Raw genomic sequence first — 14,739 nt, 5'->3', positions numbered from 1 at the left:
ACCCACCTCCACCCCCGCCGCCACCGCCACCCCCGGCGGACAACACCACGGCGGCCCCAGGGGTACGTTAACGCGCCCCTTTCCGCGCGGAGCTCCTTCTCCTCGAGGAGGGCCCCGCGATCTCCCAAATCCGCACGAGCAGTCCTCTTCCGAGTCTCCTGCAATTCATTTTTACTTCTATTTTGTCTCCTTCACCTTGACCGGCGCCAAAACTATCTCTACTTCGGGGCAGAGCAGCCTAACTGTCGTCCGTGCCTCACAAGAAGTCTCTCGCAGGAGACTTTCCCCTCTTTTGCCAATAGCTCGTTAAAACGACCCAGACAACCAGACGCGCCTTGAGCCAAGCCTGCCTAGAGCAGAAACGGGCAGAATATTGTCCAAGCTACGCTCAGAGCTGCTCAAGGCCGGATTGGCTCAATTTTCGACGACCTCCTGCCAGCGCATATGCCGCGCCTGTGCCGGCCCACAGTGGTCCCAAAGCCCGAAAACGTGGACAAAACCTCAAATCGTATTAAAAAATTATTGGATCCGCTTGAAAATTGGTATTAACCCGTTTTTGGGGTTGCTGATTACGAATCTGAACTTAAAAAAATTACAAAAAACAAAATGGCGGATCCAATATGGCGGCACAAAATTATTCGTTCTTCTCAAAAATTGTTTATCAAGATTTTAAACATAGTCATTATAAATCAAATTAATTAAAAAAAAAGATAACTTAGTTTTTAATACATAGTATATAATATAATATCAATATAATATAATAATATAATAGAATATAAATTACAATATAATATAAATTACGATATAATATAACAGGATAACATTTTGAACATCTACTCAGAATCGGCATCTGGTTCCGTCTCTTCTATTCTGTTATTTACTTCCGGTGTCTGTAGCAATGCAATTGCTTCTGGAAATTCCCAAAGAAGTATTCACGTTACTTTACGTATAAAAACAGCGTTTGTCTACGAAAAATATAAAAAAATTTCAGATATATTGTACGATTGTTTATAAAAAAAACTGGCAATCTTGTCCTCCATACGTTCTAAGCATAATCCTTCAAAATCTGTTTAAATTTTACAGAAAAACTTGGTGGATATCTCTCACAGTTTGAGAAGAAATGCAACGAAAGCTCACAAAATACCTACTCTGCATTACAGAAAACAGTGATACGAAAAACGGGGCAGAGGCGGGCAGCTAATTTTTTTTAAAATTGCAACATAATAGTATAAACTAGAAGCTCGAACAAGTTTTAGCGAACGAGGGTGGACAAGACTCAACTTTTACCCCAATCTTTAAAATTTATGCCTTCACTTTTACCCTTTCTTCTCCATACATAGTTATCAGTTAATAATAAATATTTTGCACTAAAAACTATGCAACTTACCTCCACAAACAGCATCCATAATGCACACTTAAAATCGATACGTTCCAATACAATTTACGCACTGTACAGTTAGAACTCGCACTGAGACTTGGAAGAGTACGAAGCCACTGTCTAATGAAACCGAAGTTCAGACTGCGACTGTTGGTCAGGTATAAAAATGCGACCTTTTTGCCGTTTACCTCCAAGTAGACATACTCTTAGAGTAGCCAACCCCACAATTAAAACTTACCTAGCTGAAAGTTCATTTTTTAGGTTTTGTCCACGTTTTCGGGCTTTGGGACCACTGTGCGGCCGTAGGACCAGATATTTGGACATCGGCAACGAAGGGACAATGCCGACCGCTGGATCCCGAATCTGCCTTTGTTTAAGAGAGCAGCACTGTCGCACTGATGTGGCGGATGCTGTTTCCCTCGTTTTTTCTCCTCTTTAATGTGCACAAAATATAATTCTGCATTCAAAAATCGGTATTTCGAATTGTCAGTAAAAAGGACCCTCGCCGACGGTGCTGCCCTGTAAAACGACATTCTCCAGCCACGTCGTCGGTGCGACAGTGCTGCCATTCGGCATTCGCCACATCAGTGCGACCGTGCTGCCCTCTTAAACAAAGGCAGACTCAGGGTCCAGTGGCCGGCATTGCGCTTTCGTTCTGCCCATGTCCAAATACCTGGTCCTACTGCCGGCACATGCGCGGCATATGCGCTGGCAGGAGGTCGTCCAAATTTGGATTCTTGGTTGTCTGGGGAGGCGAGCTCCTTCCACTCTAACGAATCTGCCCCGCATTCGTTAGTAGTGGCTCGTAGTGGCCCCTCGGAAGAGTTGCCAGATAATGTCGCTTCCCTCTCTACCAACAGCTTCTTGTCTAGCGACTCTCTGCGCGAGGGGAATACGTTACAGCGGGTGGCCAACAGGCACTAGCAGCGGTAGTGAGAGTAATGTGACGTATTCTGCTCGTGCAGAGTCGTTAGAGCAGAATCGAGTCACATTTCCTGATAGAGGGGGAAGCAGGTGGGACATGGACGTAGCCAATGTGTCATTTAGAGGGAGGGGGACCAACTGACTGGGAGTAGGATTGCAAAGAAGAACGTATCTTGACCATGTCCATCTCCAACGTTCCCTTACTTTACAGCAGGGTTAGAGCTTAACTTTTTCTCCGCTTCTTCTTTACGATCCTACTTTCCGTCAGTCAGCTTTCCCACTAATTGACAGATTAACCACGCCCACGTATCCCCATTTAGGTCTCCTTCAAGTCGTCTCGACGACAGAGAGAGAGAGAGAGAGAGAGAATTACTCGAGCAGTCGTGCCCTTGTCTAAACTATGCCAGTTCAGTAGGGTAGTGGTAGTTGTTCAGTACAGCAAGTTGGAGAAGGTATTGAATATGGCCCGCGGGGCACAAGTTAGGCAGCCTTATTTTATCAGAATAATAGCAAAACAAGAGTACAAATTTTGAGTAATTGTTTACAAAGCAGACGACCTCACAGATGTCTATCACCTTAAGATGTGATGTCAAGGTCAATATTCTGAACTTTATCGTGTAGACAAGTCGCTTGGCCTTGGCTTTCGAGATATTCTCCGACTTTCTTGTAACACAATACAGTAATAAATGTCGTTAATCGTAAACATTACGTAAAAATGAGTCACATGCTTACCCTGAATCACGGAGGTGCTTCCTACCGCGACGAAATTAAATGACTTCTCGAATTAGCGTAAACAACGATCAAAACTCCACGATGCGTTAATGCCTGAACTGGATATGTGAAACAGCCCAGATGGATGTTCGCGGATTTTTACACAACTTATAAACACAACTTTGTTTTTACAATTTAAGGCGATGCGGTGGGGTCATTGGTGGGACTATCATAATGCTTGCATCCGAATGTTAGGTTGATTAGAGCAACATCAGCTGGTCTTGCATGTTATTATTATCTGAAACAAGCCAAGGAAAAACATGCGCATTAATTAATTATCACACAACGATAACACTGTGTAAAAATAAATAAATACAGCAAAAAGATTTCTTATATATGCTTTTCATGTTCTCACAGCTATTTTCTAAAAATGCCCAACATGTATTGCTCTGAAAATTACACAATGGTATACGGAAAAATGTGAGTGCCAACACCAACAATAACGATAAAATGACTTACAGCAAAAGAACTAATCTCACACGTTTCCGAGACTCTTTCTCTGCGATTTTATAGTTGTTCCCTAAGCAAATGTAGGACACGCGCGAATCTAAATATTGCACAATGAGAAATGGAAAAATGCGGAGGTGCACTTTTATCAGGGTATATTGTGCGCGGAGGTTTGGTGCTCGTGCACGGTACAATATTCATTGATACCGTAAGGACCAGCTAACTCTCACAAAGGGAGCAGAACAACGTCTCGTCTTTCCTATGAAAGATATGCTTTATTATGTTTCCTCTCGTGAGCGCATCGGCAATTGCCGGAAGCGTCGCGTCTCCTCCGTCCAAATTCAACGGCAGCGGAGTCAGCCATACTGACAAGTCTACGTCACGACGAGACAACAATCTTGCTTGTACATAATAACTAAATATTATTACTAGACTGCGGATTTTCTGCATTTATATCCAGTGATAATAACGAACATCCGACGAAAATACATTCCAGTGAACAACGCTTCTTATAATGAAATCAGACGCTTATGTCGTCGGTAAAGAGATCATTTATTTATCGTGCCATGTGCACACATATACATAAATAAAACGCTAGACAAAACGTTCTACAACCGAGTTCCGAATTCGTTACCGGATTGTGTCAATTTCACGGAGCGATCCATCAATTTTGCTAAGCATATAGATTCGAAGTACTCGTTTGGGATATGTTGGTATTCCCAGTGATATTAATGAAATAGCTACGAAAATTTGAAATAATCGCCAGCAACTAATTAACTCTGGATCAAGACAGACTCCGTCGGTGGATTAATCAGTCGCTGAGGAAAGTCTTGAAGAATTGATGAGAAGGGTGTCCAACGACTCGTCCGACCTAAGGGCATGAACTAACAAGATTTTGACCCACGGGGTCTGCGAATATATGTGCCCTGCTCACGCTGACAGAACGAGGCTTATGTTAAAACGATAAAGTCCGGGTCGGGGCGCTCGTAAAAGTAACACCGGACGGAACATCTTCAAGATCACTTGGGATAGAAGATCTCCTTCGCTGTGCATTTTCTAGGTATATTCCCTCGGCGAGGAAAGTGTCGACGTAAAGGTTAACCATAGTGTGACCAAACAAAATAATTTTATTCTATGCTTTCTTATTCTCTCTGTAAAAAGACAAATTTGTTCCTGGGACGATTATAAATATGCTGTTGACAATATTATGTCCAGCACGTTTTTGTACGTGAAAGTGCTACGGCCACATTCAACCCGTGGAAGACGGAATCCAATCTATGGATGGAGATTCATTTAACTCGCTTAACCCCCGTGATCAAACACAGCGTAACTTGCTTAGCGTTCAACGTGATGAAGCATATTCATCCGACCCGACGTAAAAAGCGAGAATAGTCGAATCTCTCTTCGAAACAATAACGAACGGAACATTATTGCAGGGAAATTTGATGGCGGATAATACGAGGTTCGCGCGGTAGTGAGCATTATGCAGGGATTATGATGGGTACAGGACGTTTGATCCCTCTTAATCCCTCCTTCATGTTCGTTTTAGATGCTGAATACCTTCGATTATTGGAGGCCAATAGCGCTGCCGGGAATGCCAGCTGTATACTGTGCGATTAACTACTGTATAATTCCGTTTGCCTATTTTGAGAAAAATATTCGACAATGTTAATGCTCGAGACTGCGACGGAAGTTCTACTTATTTAGAGATTATATGTAATTCCTGTAATATTTATCACAAAATTGTGGAGACATTACTGAGCTGTATGTAAAAGAAGCTCAAGAATTTTCTTTTAAACAATCATTTCAGAAGAAGTTATTAAAGAAGAATTAAATCAAATATTGTTCAAATTATAATAGATCGTGTTTAGCTGATTATAACTATCCGGTTTCGGGAGAAGGGAGCGATGTAACACTCGCTGATTAAAAATCACGAGCATAATGACTGTGATTAAACTGTCGGTAACGGTTTCTACCAAATTGTATAGAAGTTTTGATTAATATGAATGTTAATGCTGCCGCGTTCCCGCTGCAAGCTAGACCAAAGTTCAGCATCACCGACTGTGTGGCTGTGCCGGAACTCTTTTGGGAATTGTTCAATTTGCATGCGACGACCGACTATTTACTCGTAAACGACCTCGCTGACAAGCGGAAAGAACTAGCAGCTTGTTTTCGGGTTTATGCAAACTCCGCGTTTAGCACAGGGGGGGGCTGGGTTTAATAACAGCCTGAACCTGTTCGGCTTTTTCCAATTTACTCTTCCTCGGAGACTGCATTTCCTTCCGTCGATCAAAGTCTTCCTGTAAACAGAATATCAGCGGCGAAGTACACGTTTCGATAGATTCGCGCGACTGCTTCCAAGACTCGTTACAACTGCGATAACTCTGCCAACTTATTGCGGGAGTATCGCCGCCTACCAGCAATCCGTCATAACTTCGACTGCAAAAACTGTGACGCGAAAGTGACCGAGGGAAGTTTTCAAGTATTTTCGCGAGTTGCCGGGAAATTCGCCGAAAGAACGAACGGAAGAAGAAGAACTGCTCCGGAGAACGGGTTACAAACGACTCATGAATATTCTATTGAAGGGAGCACGGCGACGAGATTTCGGTGATTCACTGCCACTTAGGATGCTTTCATATTTATGCGTCCCGAAACTATCCCCCCGGCCGTGTCCCCTAAAATGTTAAGTTTCAGTTAGCCGGCAGCTACATGCCGCGAAGACGTACATACGGAAATGAATAATGGTTTTCTTTCTGTATTTCTAATCTTATTGTTTACATGATTTACGTGATTCAATGTGTGTCGTGAAATAGGCTCCACGCGTGCCGAGCACGTCGCGAGATTACAGATCGGAACTCTTGTCGTTTGCAAGTGTTGCGAGTGCGGTAATCGCTTCTGATAAATTAGCGTCCGAAGCGGGATTACACGAGCCGTTTCGCGACTGCATATTTTGGGAAACTCGCGCGCTTACGGCGTCCTTACTTCTACACGGGTGATCGGGATTAACGTGTCATAAACCGCAAGATTCCGAGCAGCAGTTAACTGGTCCGCTAAGCACGCAAGTCCCTTGAGCCTGGTCCCTTTGCGGACAGCCTCTACGGCGAATTTTCACCCACGTACCCGTGGCAGACCTTAAATTCCTATCGTATCGACCTCTCTACTCTCTCGCCAGCCGATACTTATTTAATTAATCCCATTATTAGACTGCGAGTCTTTGCACATTCATGCCGAATTCCGATAAGCGGACTCCATCCAAGCCTTCGTGCATGCGCATACATATTTTTCGAATATCAGAAAGTCTTGTGGTTGCTTCTAGGAATTCGTTTATTCATGAAACGCATCTTCTAGCTCTCAGTTTTATAACATATCTTCCAAGAAGGATTTGCAAAATGCTCTAAAAACTTTTGAAAATGTAGACACGAGTACAACATTCTTCTTTATTAAACTAAGTGATTTATTGAGGTACTATGATTTTCTAGAATTCCTGATTCACATCATCGTTCTATTAAAAATGATCTTTTTCTGCGCTGCTGTAATGCAATTTTCGAGTTCGAAATGGCTGGCATGCCTAAGCGACGTTGGTATTTTGGGCCGCGTGTTACGCATGTTATGGAAATTTATGCGACATAAATAGCCCGAATGCAAAATTCCTCGATCATATTCCGAAATGTTGTATTGTGAATTTGAAATACGCGGGCGTGTATAAATTTACGTGCAACGTGGCGCTTCGAGGCACTGTTTCAAATAATAATTAATTTCGACCCGTTTATTTTTCGCGGACATGCATTATCGATTGTACCTTCTCGCGGAACCACGTCACCTCTTTTATAAACAATGGCAATTGCGACGCTTCCCGCGCGGATTTGACTTTCTAATTAGCAGAAGATTTTCGGACGCGTGTCGAACGCGTCACAACCGCGAAAATGAAATATTAATGCAACTTTTATAGTGCATAGAAATCTGCAGTCTAATTGTTAGAGAAGAATAAGAAGATGTATTACCATTAAATAAATATGGACAAATTTTGGGAAGCTATCGGCTTTACTTTTGGTACACTCCGTAAATTTGAGTACAGAAACCGCAACTCCGAACAGTATAGTAGACGGCACCGTGACGTTATTGGAGGTTACTCCTTCAATTTCCACAGTTGGCATATAGAAGTGCAGCAGACATCTGACGAAGGTTAATTGAGAAATCGACAAATTGTCATGGATATTTCCGAATGTTCGTGACTGAGTTTCTTTTTTCTCCCGGCGGCTATAACAGTCTCCTGTTAAGAACGGAGATTCGGCACGTAATTATGCCATGTCCTTATTGGAAGAGGTGCTTACCGTTTTTGGCAAGCGCAGCAGCTTCGCAACGACTTCACTTGCACGGAGCGTAGATCCGACTGAAGCAATTAGCGGTAAGGAATTGAAATCGATCTTCGTATTCTAAACTATCGACTGCTCAGAATATCGATAATTCCCAGACAATGCAATATCAGATTGCGTCACTAGATAATGGTCTCGTAGTTAAACAATTGCAGTTACATCCTCCTTGTTCTACCGTTCAGTGCAGAAAATTTCTGCCGGTATTATCTCTTTCTATTTTCCTGTTATTTCACAGTTTATTAATTTTACATTTTTTTTTTATTGAGCCACTGAAACCTATTATAGGTTTATTTCAGCTTTAACAATTATACAGTAGGCTGACAGTTAGTGTACAATGACAGACTTAATAATCGCTAGAGATGTAGATTGCAGTAGTTTAAAAACTTTTAAAAACTATTCGCAGCCTTTAACATTAGGCTTATCAAAGAAAATGTCCGCTTTTAATGGTAGAAAAAACGTAATTTCGCGCAACTTATTTATTACTTAGAAGATGTGGCAGCTTTTGCAAGGGAGTCCGCATCTTCATTTCCATACACTCCTATGTGTGAAGGGATCCAGAAAAATTTTATGGAATGTGAGTTGTCCTGACAGAATTTCACATATTTTTTTTTTAATGTCGAGAATGGAAGGATTTGTTCTGATTTTGAAGCTGATGGAATTTAGACTAAGCAAGGCACTCAAAGAATCAGTAAAAATAGCAAAAGAGCGATTTCTATGGTGAAGTGTAATGTCCAAAGCGTCGCACAGGGCCAAGCATTCCGCTGTAAAGATCGACGCGTTTCTATCGATACTTTTTTTAAAACGAATGTTTAAGTCGTAGCAAATACAAGAACAACCAACATAATCAGCATTAGCGATTTTGGTACCGCCGGTAAATATGGCCGTGGCGCCGTTGTCTATTAGGATTCTTTTAGTTTGAGGGTTAGGATTAACTGGATCTCTGAGCGCTGGACCGAGAGTTGTGATAATTGGGATGGATGTTACCAATGTATTGAAATCATGGCAATAAATTTTACATTTTTATTCGAGGGAAACGAATTTTCCAATGGAACTAATAATACAGGTTGCAATCGAAGAACGTTGAAAATAGGCACAAAAAAATGTACAATACAACTTTTCTAAGGTATCCTTGGCTTTCCGAAAAATCAAGCCAACAATAAAAAGAATTTGTTAAGTGTAACAATCGCTCTGTGCTGCACGTGTCATGTATGTATATGGCACAAGAAGAAAGTGTTTCATTCGAAACTGGATGCGATCATTACTCTGTTGGAAGGTAGAGCGCTGTTTATTTTGATGAGAGAAATTCCAGCGATGTCTGCGCGGTCACGGGAATGAAATATTTCGATCGACCGCGGGACAGTCGTGTAAGGTTTATTCGTTTCCCGAAAAGCTATTCTCATCCTCTCGAACGACTATCTCTTGATATTGCCAGCTTCCATTCTGAATTCCGCCGCACGAACATCGTGATGGGCCACTTTTCTTTCCTCCCAATCTTCCTCTCCTCGGTTCTCGGATAGTTCCCGATCTAGGTCTCTGCTGCTCTCTCTCTTTTCTGGTGTTATTCGCCGATTGAGAGAACGATCGACCAGCAAGACAGCGAAAGAAAGCGAAAGGAAAATGTGGGGAACGATAAAAGGGAACGGGAAAACAATGAATTCGGGAACGTCCTATCGGAAAAGAGAAATAACCGCGTTACGGGCCGAGCATGCAACCGTAAAACACGTCGGATGAGCGGAGAGCAATCAGCGGTTTGCTGTACACGCTACCTTTACATCTATATTTCTCATTTAGTGGCCAAAGAAGTTCCTGTTATGCCAACGCGATAAATTCCCGTGTGAAAGACGCCTATTGAATTGCTTCCTTACCTTCACCCTCGCGCTCCAAAACGAACAAACTGACGGAAATTATTTCTGCAATCTAGCATCATCAGAAAAATACTGGTTCCCTTTGTAAAGGCGCTTTTCAGACATTGATGCGTTTAAAATGTACTAGTTTGTTATAAATAAGATAGTTCTAGGTGATTTTCAAGTTAGATATTGCAACAACTTCGAATCTTAGAGCTTTCTTCGGCAGTCCTTTACACCGCTACTCTAAAAAGGTTCTGACGCGTAGTTTCACGTAAGTTCCACAGTGTGCTAGACGACGAAGCTCATTTTGTGCTCGCAAACGAAGCGAAAAATCAAGGTAAAAGTACGATTTCACAGAAAGCTATTCCTCAAACGATTGTAAGACCTTTATCCCTTCATATAACACGTTCTTATAGATAAAGAGATACTCTTTCACACTGTACAGCTGGGCTGTACTTAATCCCGAAAGACAGAGCAAGACAGAGTGCACCAACTTCAGGGAACCACGGTCCTTCTAAAAGACTCTTCCACTTGTAAAACTTTCGCTGTTGCGTAACTTGTGATAAGTCGTACGCACGCTGCCGCACATGGTTGCGCCATTACGGGATTGACATTTGAATGGCAATATAAATTTGCCTCCCTCACTTAATTCTTGGTTGCTAGGAGCAGCTTTATGCAGCACGGCAACAATAACATCGTGTAAGAAAAACACTGAGTTTTTGGAAGAAATTTCAACGAAAACATGGATACCTTTGGTCCGTGCTTAATGTTAATCCACGAAGATGTTGCGGGACGAAGCTGTTGCACAACTTGCGACAAGCTGCACGGATGCTGCCACATAGTTGCACCATTAGGGGGCAACGTGGTTGAAATTTGAATATCCGAGGGGGTCTAAAAATTTCAATTTTGGATCCTATACTCCGCTTACACGTGCCCTACATTCGAGTTTCGCGTGGGACATTGTGTTGCATCGCCATTGCAGCCACGTATGGTTTTATCGGATGTTCGGGACAGTGCTCCCGCAGTTAGGGGAACGGTGGCGCACTACTTATTCACCTGGAAATCGTCTCGTATCGTATCGTATCAGGGGGCTTTGTAACGTCGTCGCTCATGTTCTCGCGGCGAGTCTGGCTTTAAAGTTCCAGGATTTATGCACGTATCGCGGACGAACTCGACCCTGGACAACGAGAACCGGCGGACTGAACTTGTCTTGCGGCGGAGGACACAGGCCTCCAACAAATCTTCGAGTTCCGTGGCAATGTCTGCGACGCCAATGGATAGACCTTTATAGACAGACAGATAGATGTTCAGGCTAGGCAGCCTATAATTTCAAACGGTGCGCCGAAGAAGACAGCGATATCGCGCGCTGGGGGACCTTAGACATTTCGTTCGGCTGATTTACATAACAGATACTTTACGTGCACGTAACTTAAATTGTGGAGCGTTCCGTCCCACCTCGAACCTGACCGATTTATCGTACATAAATTAGCTCCGAACACTAACGACCGAGCGGAATCGGATCTCTCTCTCTCTCTCTCTCTCTCTCTCTCTCTCTCCTTCTGTGTACATTGCGGCTGACCTGTTCGCGCGCACCGAGACTCCACCACTTTCGCCAGAAGGACAATTGGCTCTAGCCGGGAAGAATCCTCGGGGAATGGAAGCTTCGAGAGCTTTCGGACGTCGGTATCTATTATCGTTTATACTACGCCCATACCGCATGCAATATTTATCTTAGACCAGACCGCTGCGCCAGTTTAACCTTCTGACTACCGTCACACGGGGAACGAGCCCCGTTTGTTCAACCAACGCACCAGTGTTTTTGGTAGATAAATATTTTTGGAAAATTATTCTTTTTTAACTCTTGAATTTTTATAGGAAAATATTCCTCCTTGTTAGTTACATAACGCTAGGAGAAAACTCCTGTACGTTTTCATAATGATCCCTCCACTTGTTGCGATGAAAAAAGTTGTCACAGCCGCTGACGTTTTAAAGACTCGAGCTTCCACGAAACTTTGGAAATGTAATTCGCCGAGGGTGGCCCTTAAATTATGCGTGCAGATTGTAAAATCAGTTCGGCGAGTTGAGGTACACGGTAATGCTTGGCATCGCCAGGCTTAGAACAAACTGTATAACCCGTCTTCAGGAAATCGTGGAATGTACAAAGCTACGCAAAGCTGTATAAAGCTTAGCTAAGCTTCCATGTTGTTCCATTGTCCCTTGATGTTCCGTTCATCCAAACGTCTGCCGCTTTACGGGAAACTTGCTGCTGCCGCCGCGCGCCGACACATCCGTGCGCTCTGCTCGCCGAATGTTTCAAAGTGAATACCAGAAATTGTTTTCTGTGTGACGTTGTTTTTGCCTCGCAGTTACCATTAAATGCTGGAAACATTTGCTAATTCTGTTCTAAACTTTGCAAACACTCTCTAACGCAAGTTCCTGGGAAATAGGACTTCTCAATTTCAAGCGAATAAGGTGCATTCAAAGTATTAAGACAGAAAGCAAATTAATCTATTAACAATCATTTTTGTTGGAATTCTTTTTTACACAGTCAATGCTGTATATAATAAGCACCAATAAATATAGGCTAGTGTAAACATTTCTGTACAATGTTGAATCACGCCCGAGTAGATCGCAAAAAGTATTTTAGCTCTACATCGTTTGGTTTTCTTGCAACAAATTCCCAAAGATGTCCTATTTTTGTAGTTCACTGGGCAGCATGAAGGCAGACCTTTTTATAGCACGTGTAGTATACATCGTCTGCGATAAGCAACAATAAATTCAGTGAACTGTAAAAACTTGTCTATGATATTCGATCATGCTCGAACATACAGCAGCAAGTATTTTGACTCTACGTCATTTGGTTTTTTTTGCAATAAATTCTTAAAGACGAGCTGTTTGCCGTTCACTGGAAGACAGACCTTTTCGTTCAAGTATCTAAATATTCTTGTAACCGACTGTACCCCGACAAATGGGTGGCCTATACGAAACGGGGCTTGATTTTCGCTCGCAATCAGAGTCGAGAAAGTGTCTTTGACCAGTCAAAACTCGCGAACTCGAGTGCACGTAACGCGTCGCGTCGGGTCGAATTTAAGTTTATGGACAGCGTTCAAGTTCCAACTTCGCCCGCTCGAAAGCAATAGCCTGTGTGTCATAAATCCGGACTACTTTCGTGAAACGAGATTGTCGCTAAGCGTAAGTCTTACGAATCGCCGCGGAAAATATGGAGACGGATCCTTAGGGAGACTTGTCGCATCATTGCTAAACTTTTGGACGTGCTCGTCCGAACAGCGTATCGCGGATATGGGAAGCTAAACTGAGCTACTTTGCGAGAGGGGGCAAACTGAAATTTCGTTGTGGAGCCATGAACAGTCGCAGAACGGTCAGAACGGTTCAGTTTTATCAGGTACTTGAATTCGGCCGTTAAATAAAAATATTTCCATCAAAAGATGGAGAACATCAAAGTACAGTAGTGCCTCGATTAACCATTTCATTGGGACCCGCGTTCAAAACATCCAATCAGTTGATGAAATAAATTATGCAGCATGTATCGACGGAAATGCCGGAGAACTTCCGAGTATAAACTAACATTTTTGGACGGTCGAAGTTTCCCTGTTAGTCGCCCGGTCGTCGTCGCAGCAAACTGTTAAACCGTCTGCTACACTACGCTACGGCAACCGTGCTCCTATTTGCATCTTATCCGGTGACCTTATTAACATTGACGCAGCACTTTATTCCTGTTTGTACAAGGCTTGCGGGTTAACCGATATCCCCCCTTCGTTTATCTTCCGGGTTATCTCTGTTTACCAAGTCAGAGAAAATCATTTTTTTCTTTTGTTTACGATTCAATTCCGGGAGAAGTTTTAAGGATTTCGGGAGAGTCTCGCAATTCGTTCGGCACACAGGAGAGATCCTGAAAACAGGTCAGCCGAGCAACCCCTTTGTTTTTTCGATCCGAGACAACTATGTTTGACCGTCCCGTTCGGTGCAATCAATTTTCTTGGAATTCTCTTTGCCACCTTTTATCTTCGTGTTCTAACGGTTTCTTGGGCCATTAGCTGAACGTATGGTTGACCATTCCATGTTTGTAGCAACGGCGTTGTCCGGAAGCGAACAAAATATCATTAGATGCCATCGTCGTTTCAGATAAAATCGAGCTATGACGTTGAAAAGCTGATATCTGATAGTGTCAACTGAAAAATAAATAACTATAAAATGTACTGTAATTAACATGATATGTCAACATTATTTCAGTGAAAATCCAACTCCGATTTACCAGCTGAAAAAGTTTCGTTTCATTAAGCATCGAGCCCGAATGAATTATTCGATATGGATCGATGCATTCGATTTACTGTACAGAATTATTAAGGTAAATTAAACTATTACGCCATAATATTAACCGTTATTGTACGTACTGTGTACTGTACATGCAATTAATGTTATCATATTACGGATTAACATATTCAAATAAAGCATAATATGCATTAATTTCACCGTACGACGCCATAAAAACACATTTCAGGTTCTTAAATATAATTTCAGTGAAATTGTGATTTATTTGTGTGTACCCACTCCTGCATTCACCAACTGGATACACAATAATGTATTATACTTATTACTTTCCAGTAAAATTGTAAAGAATTGTTAGCTGAACGTAAATGAACGTACGGTTATGTATGAGTACAATTCGTGGACATTAAAAGTGTGAGGATTCACTGAATTATTGACGATCAAATGAAATGTATGCGCGTGTGTTTAATTGTTGAATGAATAATTATTCGCGCAGACTGGCTAGTTTCGAGTCAGATAAGGAGACGGAAGTTCTAGTGCACGTAATTATACGTCCAGGTACCACCGAACGTTCGTTAATAGTAGCTCAAGGCGCGACATCATTGGGTGTATTATTTGATATCCAATTCTCTGCACAGTATAACTAGATATTGGCCGGTTCACCGCCATTACGTGGTTCAGACTATTAGGGCGTTCGCCCTCGATTACTCCC

The 14,739-nt window shown here is 42.4% G+C and overlaps 1 long non-coding RNA gene across 1 annotated transcript in view; it reads right to left on the bottom strand.

Moving 5' to 3' along the window:
• Nucleotides 1-14,739, bottom strand: part of LOC143209193 (uncharacterized) — a 131,545-nt gene that overhangs the window by 3,723 nt on the left and 113,083 nt on the right. The window contains exons 4-5 of the long non-coding RNA XR_013009060.1: nucleotides 3,035-3,311; nucleotides 7-158 (exon numbers count right to left, since the gene is read on the bottom strand). This is a non-coding gene — a long non-coding RNA (uncharacterized LOC143209193). The remainder of the gene's footprint in view (nucleotides 1-6; nucleotides 159-3,034; nucleotides 3,312-14,739) is intronic.

The sequence above is a fragment of the Lasioglossum baleicum genome, chromosome 5 (genome assembly GCF_051020765.1).
Source record: "Lasioglossum baleicum chromosome 5, iyLasBale1, whole genome shotgun sequence".
Lineage (NCBI taxonomy): Eukaryota > Metazoa > Arthropoda > Insecta > Hymenoptera > Halictidae > Lasioglossum > Lasioglossum baleicum.
This window is presented reverse-complemented; position numbering and strand designations above follow the sequence as displayed.